Here is a 9,192-nt window from a genome sequence, read left to right as displayed (position 1 = left end):
AATGTGATTTGTGTGAAATATATTCATTTACACATGCAAATATTCTCACGCGGAAAGTTACTACGCTCAGATGTATCTTAATAAATAAATGTCTAGAAATTAACTTCTGAGCGTCATCTAGGGCATGTTGCTGTTGGGTTCATTAAGTATACCTGTAATTATGTGTAGGCGTTTTCACATATCCGTTGCTTACATTGAAACAGCGTTCGCAAGAGAAGTTTACCCGTACCCATATCTGTTAGTTTATGGCAAACAAGCAACGGCCAAAGTTCAAGTGAAAAGTTGCCAAACTACATATGAACACGAATTTCCAGCATTGACCTTATATCATTTGGCACCCGAGAAACCGAACAATGTTTGAGCAGTGTTGGCAAGGTGGTCCTCATTTTTAGCATGTGTGCTGTAATGTTTAAAATTAGTGTGTTGCCAACATTGTTGTTACCTATACAGAAACGCACACATGCGTAATCTAACATTGGCCCGGCTCTGTCTAGCTGTCAGTGCAGGGCAGCGTACACAGCAGGTAACAGGTAACAACTGGCGGCTGGCCATGCGGCATACGGCAAGCACGGGGGACCAAGGCATCATCATAAACGTTTATTACGCCCATAAATAGGTGAGAAATTACCGTTTGTTTGGGCAATAAGAAGCTTGCCCGGCAATATTGTTGCCCACATCTTGGCATTTCTGCTGCTTCTTCTTGATTATTTCTTGCGGTTCTCTTCTTGGGCACGTCAAGCGTGAGCCGCTTAAATGTGCTAAGTGCCAAGTGCTGTTCACCAAATAGTTTGTGCCGCTGGCACACATTTTGCAACTTTGTTGTTGTTGACTTCGGTCTTACGCAATTTTTCAAAATATTTGCAATTAAAATTTGCTTATGCTCGACGTGAAACAAAGTTGCGTTGGGCAACGGAAACGATAACCTAGTCAAATAAATTCAATTTTCTCGAACAAAAGGAACAACAAATTGTGGCAACAAGTGTGTAGAATGGGTTATTTTGCTATTAATTAGTTTATTAATTTTATTCAATATTAACGAAAACTCCTTTAATTTAACTACACTCCCAACTAAGACTTGAGCTTTCACAGACTTCATTTATATTTTGTTTTAAACTTATATTATTATTACAATCTTTCTTATATCTTAAAAGAAATATACTTAACTTAATTTTCACAGTATTTGTTACAAAAAAAGCTAGGAGCACAAGCATAAATTATTTGTGTTAGAGCACAACGAGCTGCACGTGAACGTCACCCCATATAATACAAAAGACATACAGAGAAATAGATATTGGAACAAAAAATACAAAGAAATGATTAACGATGATGGTAAAGGGTTAAATACCCATGCCTCTTATGAAACACGAGGCTTAGAAACACGGCAAGTTATCGATTATCGAAAATAAAGTCGTACTGCGCAGGCACTGAAGGGACATACATACATACGTTCAAAATTTCAAAAAGCCTCTAACTCTAATAGGTTTTAAGATCGACGCGTTCATACATACGCGTTACATGTTCGGACAAACAGACGGACATGGCCACGAATATATGTCCTATATCGAAATAATTCCTTATCCCTGTTAGATGCATTTGCATAAATCCATTTTAATGGGTTCAGGGTGTAAGAACGTAACAGGCAGAAAATCTGTGCCATACATGTTGAAAAAATCCAAAACAAAGTAAATATGAGCAAGCAAGCATGTACATACATATGGGGTAGGTAGTTCTCTTTCATTATTAATTTAGCAGCAAGGCCGTCCAAAATATCATGTGCTATGGTTCCTAACAGCCGTCCCAACAACTCAGCCCATTTAATTAGGCGAGCTCTCTATATATTTATTTCGCTAATGAACTTATCCAGTGTTGGCTAATATAAATAAGCACATTAGTCGACTGTCAACACTTTCTGGCTGAAGCGTTTCACAAAAATTTATCAAAGTGCGTGAGTTGCTTTCTTCTTTTTCTTCATTTCTGGACACATTTCGCGGCACATTTGCAGTGCGCATAGATTTTTCACACTAGTGGATTAGGAGCGTACACAGCACAAGTCTGTGGCGGTACTAGTGTTAAGGTGGGGGACGTGACAACTTGACAAATGCTCGGTAATTTGTTGCGACGTAAATTTGAATGGAAGCGCCTTGATTGCCACTTGAGACATTTGTGAGGCAACAGCTGCCAGCGAAAGCGTTTTTTTTTTATTCTCTCGCCTTGATTCTTTTTTGCTTGGGTTCTGTCACTGTAACCGGCTTCTGGCTGTTCCGGCCGTTCCGCCTGGCTTCTGTTAGCTACTTACTCAATTTTCCGACCACGCCGGAAATGCAAATTATAATGATATATTGGCTGTGAAAAAAATGCGCGACAGCCGCTACTGAAAAAGGAGAGCGGCAACAATTTTGCCGTACGCCTAATGGCGGATCTGCCTACTAGACACAAGAGATGGATGGAAGAGATATATGTATACACCATGAAAGTCACATAGAGGTGGAATAGCTGGTCGCAAATGATGGGACAAGTGAAGGTGGTTTCCTGCAGAGAATAACGATTTTTCTTAAAAATGTGGACACACTTTTTGTGGTCTTCAATTATCAATAACAGTACTGATGTACTTCTTTAAATTCTAAAAGAAAATCTTAATTGTGAATAGTCCGAATTTAATTTAGGGTATCTGATGGCCTTCACCACAGAATTTTGCTCATTTCTCGCTTATTGCTTTTGTTTCACTTGCCGCCGACGTGGCTTAGGATTACCGCTAACGGTAATAAATAGACCTGCCACGCGTGTGTAATTTAGAGGGAACTCAGAACAGAACCAACACGGCACCGACAACGCGAAGGAGATTGTGAATGAGGACGTCGCGACGAGAAGCGACCGTTGACAGTAATGAAATTATGACATTGCTAATAACAGAGTATTCCGACGGGCTGCAGCTTAAAGATGTCTTCTTCATACCCATCCCGACGCGTACTTTCCCAGCATGAGCTAAAGTCCTAAAATATGATTAGCTGGCATTTAGCCTGTCCTGTGCGAACAAAACCCTTTTCAGGGCTCGTTGGAAAGGCGAATTTTTTGGCTGTTGTTGTAATTTATTTTAATTAAACTTTGCGCTGATGAAATGCTGTTGATTAGACTTGAAAGACGTGCGCACATAAAGGACTGCAAACGGCAGAAGAAGAAAAAAGCGAATTTTTTGCCAGTATAAAGCAAGTGGAAAAGGCTAACTCGTCAGTTTCTTTGCACTACAATGAGCAAGTGCACTTCCTTCTTATGTATTATTGCTTTGGCAACCAATCAATAAGACGCCAACTAAAAGTGCATTATATTTTATAGAAACGTGTAAACGCATTTGCATTTTATTTAAGAAAAACTCGTGAACAGTGCAATCATGAAGAGTTTCAAATAGTGTAAAACGCCTTTGTTTTGCCGAATTGATATATAACGCACAAACTGAATTAAAGCTCTTGCAAAAAATGTACTTATTATAACTCACTGATATTTTTTACATAAAATATCAATTGTTTCAAAAGCAGCTTTTTGGTATAACTGTCCGATTTGTATAAAAAAATGTATTACTTGCATTTTATATTCGATTTTGTTATTAAGAATCACTCTGACCAGTAAGAATATCAAAACGGGCAATAAGATTTTGGAAGAAAGCAAGTATAATATTGCTAAAGTGAAATCTGGAATATAGAGTTTGCACCATTGGATTACTGAAAGCAAACTACTGGATAAGTTGCAGATGAATAAATATATATTAATTAATAGGCATTGGGTTGGAGCGCTCAATTTATAAACCATGCTTTTGTATTAAAATGAATTCCCTATTGTTCCGCATCTCAAGGAATTGTATTTTGTTGGGTTTTCAGCTAGTCAGCATCTGACGGCATGTTGAGACGTCTTTGGTTTTTACATTTATTTGTGTGTTGACAACAAGCTATCGATTGGCCAAATCCATGTTGATGATTTTGTTGATGACGACATTGATGAAAATGCTGATGATCAAGATGATGTGCTGCGGTAGCTGATGATGCGGTTGCAAGCGGCCGCAACGTTACGTTTGAAGTGGCAGCTTCCTCGCCAGCGCCCTGAGTGCTACAATAAATCACTGTGGGGCATTTTCTTCAGCTGCATCTGGATACTGGTTGCTGGCTGTTGAATGTAGGATGTTGGATGTTGGATGCTGGCTACTAGTTGCTGGGTGCACCACCTCAGCTCGTCCTAGTTGTCGTCGTCGCTGTCATTGCTCATGTCTTTTGCTATTATTTTGCTTGACATTGCGCTTGTCTTTCATGCTGCATGGGGCGTCGCACTGCATTTGTGTTGGTGCGCGCATAAACCAGCTGCCGCAGTCACTGCCTGCAGCTCAGCGCAGTCGCTGTTCTAAACCGACATTGAGTTACATGCAACAAACGTATTTTGACAAGTGAACATGCACAGGCCAAGCCAAAATCCGAGCTGAAACTGAACGTAAAGCTGCAGCTGTAGCTGCAGCTCCGGCTCCAGCTCGACTCATACAATATGCGGGCAGGCAGGTTCTTTCATGTCTAACATGACAACACAGAGAGTTATGGACCCACTTGCCACTCTGCTTCTCTCAATTTCTCTCTCCCCACTCCACTTTCTCTCACCCTATGGCTCTATGTGTGCTGCTGGGTTGAGTTGTGTTATGTAGATAAGAAATTGCCAGCATCTTATGTGGTTAAACCACTCAAGAGGGTTCGCCCACACACTGCTTGAACAAGCACAGGAACAAGTATTACTTATAAAGAAAATCAATTAGTCTTCAGCAATTTGCTTATATTGCGTTGAACCCATAAATGAATTTGCCATATCCACAAGAATGTCGTCCAAATTGAAATTATATAGAGCTGTGACGACGTCTAATTGATCATTTTGCACTTTTAATTACACTAAAATTAAATTTATTGGAGATTGAGCCAAAAGCCTTAGACTGTACAACAATTGAAATTATGCTGATAATATCTTACGACTTGCATCCCCATCTAAAAACGTATTCCAGTTCAAGGTCTTTTTATAGACAATGTCTAATGCTAAGTCGCTGACAAACTACAAATTATGTACACCCCGACAGTACAAGTATATTGTACACGTAGTATTTTGCATATTGCGGTAAAATTAATGCTCTTCGCTTTGCCACAACACTAGAGATCATTAATCTTTCTTACCAGCAGACCAAGGCCAAGACTTGGGCCTGGACTTGTCAAGGAGTCTATGCGGCCAGGACCGCAGCCAGCACGTGCTCTCACAGTGCCTTAGGCGCCACGATTTGCAGTAAATTCCTGGAATTCCATGAATGTTGTCACCTGTAAAACCAATGAAAAATAAGAAAAAATAAAAAAAAAATAAAATAAACAGAACAAAAAATCATGGAAATGATTAGCAGCTGAACTAACTGCTGACCAGATTGCGATTCAGTTCCACTCTATAGTCAATTGTCAGTGTGGATAACTTTGTTTGCCGTTTGCTATGATAAATGACAGCTGACTGCACTTTGACATCAGCTATAGGTCAGTTATTGGAAATATATGTATCAATATAGCATCAGGCATATAAGTTGTTCGGTTTGATTGATGGCATGTAGACTTTGGAAAATTTGTTTGATTTGTGGTGCAACTTTAAAGCAGCATCATATTTCTATTCAATATGACAATCTTTTATATCTTATATATAAGTAATAAAAGCACACACGCTCACAAGCAGACGTACACGCACATATACTCAGAGACACATACACACTCACACCCACATACACCCTGCTACATGCGCCCATTATATAGCACAGACCACATACAGGCTTTTGCCAGCGGCACCACTCGCAGCTCCTTTCAAGCTGGGCCCCGCCGCACCACATAAGTAAATATGAAAAGATCATAAATTTTCATTCAATTTAATGCCTCAGCAAACAATTTTTATAGTGAAGGCAAGAAACTGTCAGTTTGGTACGGGAAAGGTCGAGCTCTGAAGCTCCTCTGCCTTACTTTCAGTGCAGTAAGCTTGTCTAGCTGAGCTGCTGGCACCTGTTTTAACAGCTTGTTTTCTATACACTTTTACATATCTTTGCTTGTTCTATATATCTTTATATATATATATGGAGTCTCAATACTCTATGGAATGGCATAAATACTTGGCTGAATACGAAACACGTCTGCCAAGGCAATTGCCCTTGTTTCTCTGCTCAAAATAATTTAGTTGAGAGTGAAAAATTAAAGCTGAAAGCTGCAAAAATAAGTTTACATATATCAGAATTAATTTTCCCTAATACTTGCTCCTGATTCGTTAGATGAACTTTTTATTACAGATCTTTGGAATCTTCTGCAATTCTCTTCTGTACCGCTTTCTTAAACAATGTTATCATTTGTTAAACAACTAAACATATAAATCTCAATCAATTTACTTCTTGTACATTTTAGTCAAGATATGCAATAAAATAATATATAATTTATTTTTCATATATTATGCTATGACATTATTAGTCGGTCTGATTTATCTATCTTTTTACCTGTAATATTATATATATATTTAAAATAAATATCACGAGTAATTTAAGTCAGCTAACTTAAATTAACGAATGAAATACTTGCAGAATTTTAGCTCGTAAGATTTATGGCAACATTAATTAATATGCCTGCCAAATTAATGTAAAAGTGTCAGTTGGAAAATATGCAACATTCTTCTTCTAGCTGCCGTTGCTAAGCGACTTTTGTGGAGGGCGCAGTCTGGACCTTGCAGTGGACATTCATTTTGCCTGCCTGGGGCAATGTCTTCGCTGCTGCTCATAAATCACAAAATTAATCCTTCTTGAGTTTATTAGCGAGAATTGACGTGTCTCCTTATCTGTGCGTCCAAGCAGCGGCCCCTTAAGCTAGTTACCAACAGACGAGCCCAGAACCACTAGACAATTGAAGCCATAAATTATGCGTACATTGTCTCTGTCTTAGCATCGGTTTGTCCGTGTTTAACAAACTGTTTGGCCGAACTTGCTTTTGGCCAATTACAGTTAACAGTTAACTAAACGCTCGACTGTAGCACCAATTCAAGTATGCTGCCTTACCACAACTGTGACCCAGGGGCTGATACGATTTGAATGAGAACCTTAGCTTTGCGGTTCAATGCACAGCTCGAACTTGGCTGATAAAATGAAAATCGAACAATTTCACAAAAAAGTCTTACTCCTGTCTAGACGTGTCGTCTATTACCAAAGGCAGCAGGTGGTAATCATTTAAAACCCATCAAGAAATATGGCCAATATGCTAAAGCAAGAAAATATGGATACTTTGAATCCAGGGATATGTGTAGGCTCCTACTCAATGAGCTGCTCAAGATCTCGATTATTTATAGACAATTTTTAAAATGTACCTTTGATCTTTTGACGAGCTACCATAAATGTAATCAAACTGAGAATCATAAGTGTAACTATAACAATGTGTGAAACGGTTGTGCAATTCAATAGGCCATAAAGCAGCTGCTTAGAAACTCATGAAGCCAACAACTTGGCAAACTTGATTCTGTTATGCTAAGATTGTAATAAGTAAATCTGAACTGTTTGGTAAAAACGACATCAAAAGGAATTCTTAGTTAAATGACTAAATAAATAAAATGAATATATTCCCTTGTGGAAGTTTTAGATATAAATGTGCAAAAATAACTAGCAAGTTGATGTTAAATCCTTATATTAAACAACGAAAGGTGCGATTTTATACATTTTATTAGTGGATTTGCGAATTGGCACAAGAAATTCTGGTTCCGCATCAGATTTAAGGAATTAACGAATTTATGCGTGTTTCGAAACAATCAGCGTGAGGGACACAAATATTCACATCCAAGTGGTATCTGATGCCAACCTTTCTCCACTTATGTCTAATAGCAAAACAATTCAATTTCTAAGCAAGCCTTGATATTGAAGGCGACTAAAATACATAAAAATTGAATGGAGCATAATTTGGACGTATTCGTAATGCCAACTGCCACTGGGCACCATTACATATTTAATGCATATATTCATATCTTCTTACACTTTGAGGTAGCGGAAATGCCCGAATTGATAGGCATAATAAGCTCTAATGATATAATTTACTTACGACTAAATAAAAATGTCTCCTTTTGGAGACCAGAAAAAAGAAGAATCACAAACAAAGCGAGCGAACCGTAATGGCTCCATGTACAAATAACAAATTGAATTTCAGCGGCGAATTATTTTCGAAACTGATTTCAATGTGATCAACGGTCCATGGCAGCCAGTTTAAAGTACGAGCCAACTGCAGAGTGATGGCAAGGACGAGGACCAGCACAAGACTAAATAATTTGAGTCGCAAAAAAGAAAAGTAACCCAGTCGCTGTCTCAATTCAACTTGGAGCAACTTTTTGCAGTTGTGCGTTGTTGTTGTTGCTGTTGTTTTTATTGTTGTTTTTGGCGCTGTTGCTGGTGTTGCTGTTACGCATCCCAGTCACGTGTTGCCACAACAACCGCCGAAATTGTCAACAGCGAAAAATTGGGCGGCTGCGAGTGTGGGTGCGCGTGTTTCGGCTGGCTGACTGTGCGCTTGGTTTTAGTGGTGTGAGGGGGGGCGTGGCCGTCTACAAATGAGCATGAAAAGCAGTACAAAGAAATTTCCGGTAGTTAAAGCGTTGCCTCCGCAGCAGCTCCTTCTTTTTTTGTAGCATATTTTCCAGTGGGCCTTCTTGATTACTTTAAAAAAATATTCGAGGGAATAGCTAATGAAATAAGCACTGCAAGGCGACGGGCAGCTTTTGTGCCTGGGCAGTCTCTAGGCGGGGCCACATACACAAACACACTAGAAGCTCTCACACATCCACACAAAGCAAGCTGAAGAGCGCGTGTTGCGTAGCCGCAAAAGGAAGTCATAAAAATATATATGCGAATGTAAATAAATAATAAATAATATGCAAATGTAAAAAACAATGCGATGATGATGAACAACAAAAAACAACAACATAAATAATATTGTTGAATGAGTATCTACGCACTCTTGACCATATTACAGTGTCTAACATAAATCTTTTAATGCATTGAAAAATGCTTTAATATTTTCTGACAGTCAAGTGGCCGGCCCAATGCCTACAAAGGGACTTCACTTTTTTTCTACCTATTCCATGGAATATCCGAATTTTTGCATATATCATGTTTTCTTTTTTTTTGTGAAGCTGGCA

Source organism: Drosophila virilis, chromosome 2, assembly GCF_030788295.1.
Source record: "Drosophila virilis strain 15010-1051.87 chromosome 2, Dvir_AGI_RSII-ME, whole genome shotgun sequence".
Taxonomy (NCBI): domain Eukaryota; kingdom Metazoa; phylum Arthropoda; class Insecta; order Diptera; family Drosophilidae; genus Drosophila; species Drosophila virilis.
This window is presented reverse-complemented; position numbering follows the sequence as displayed.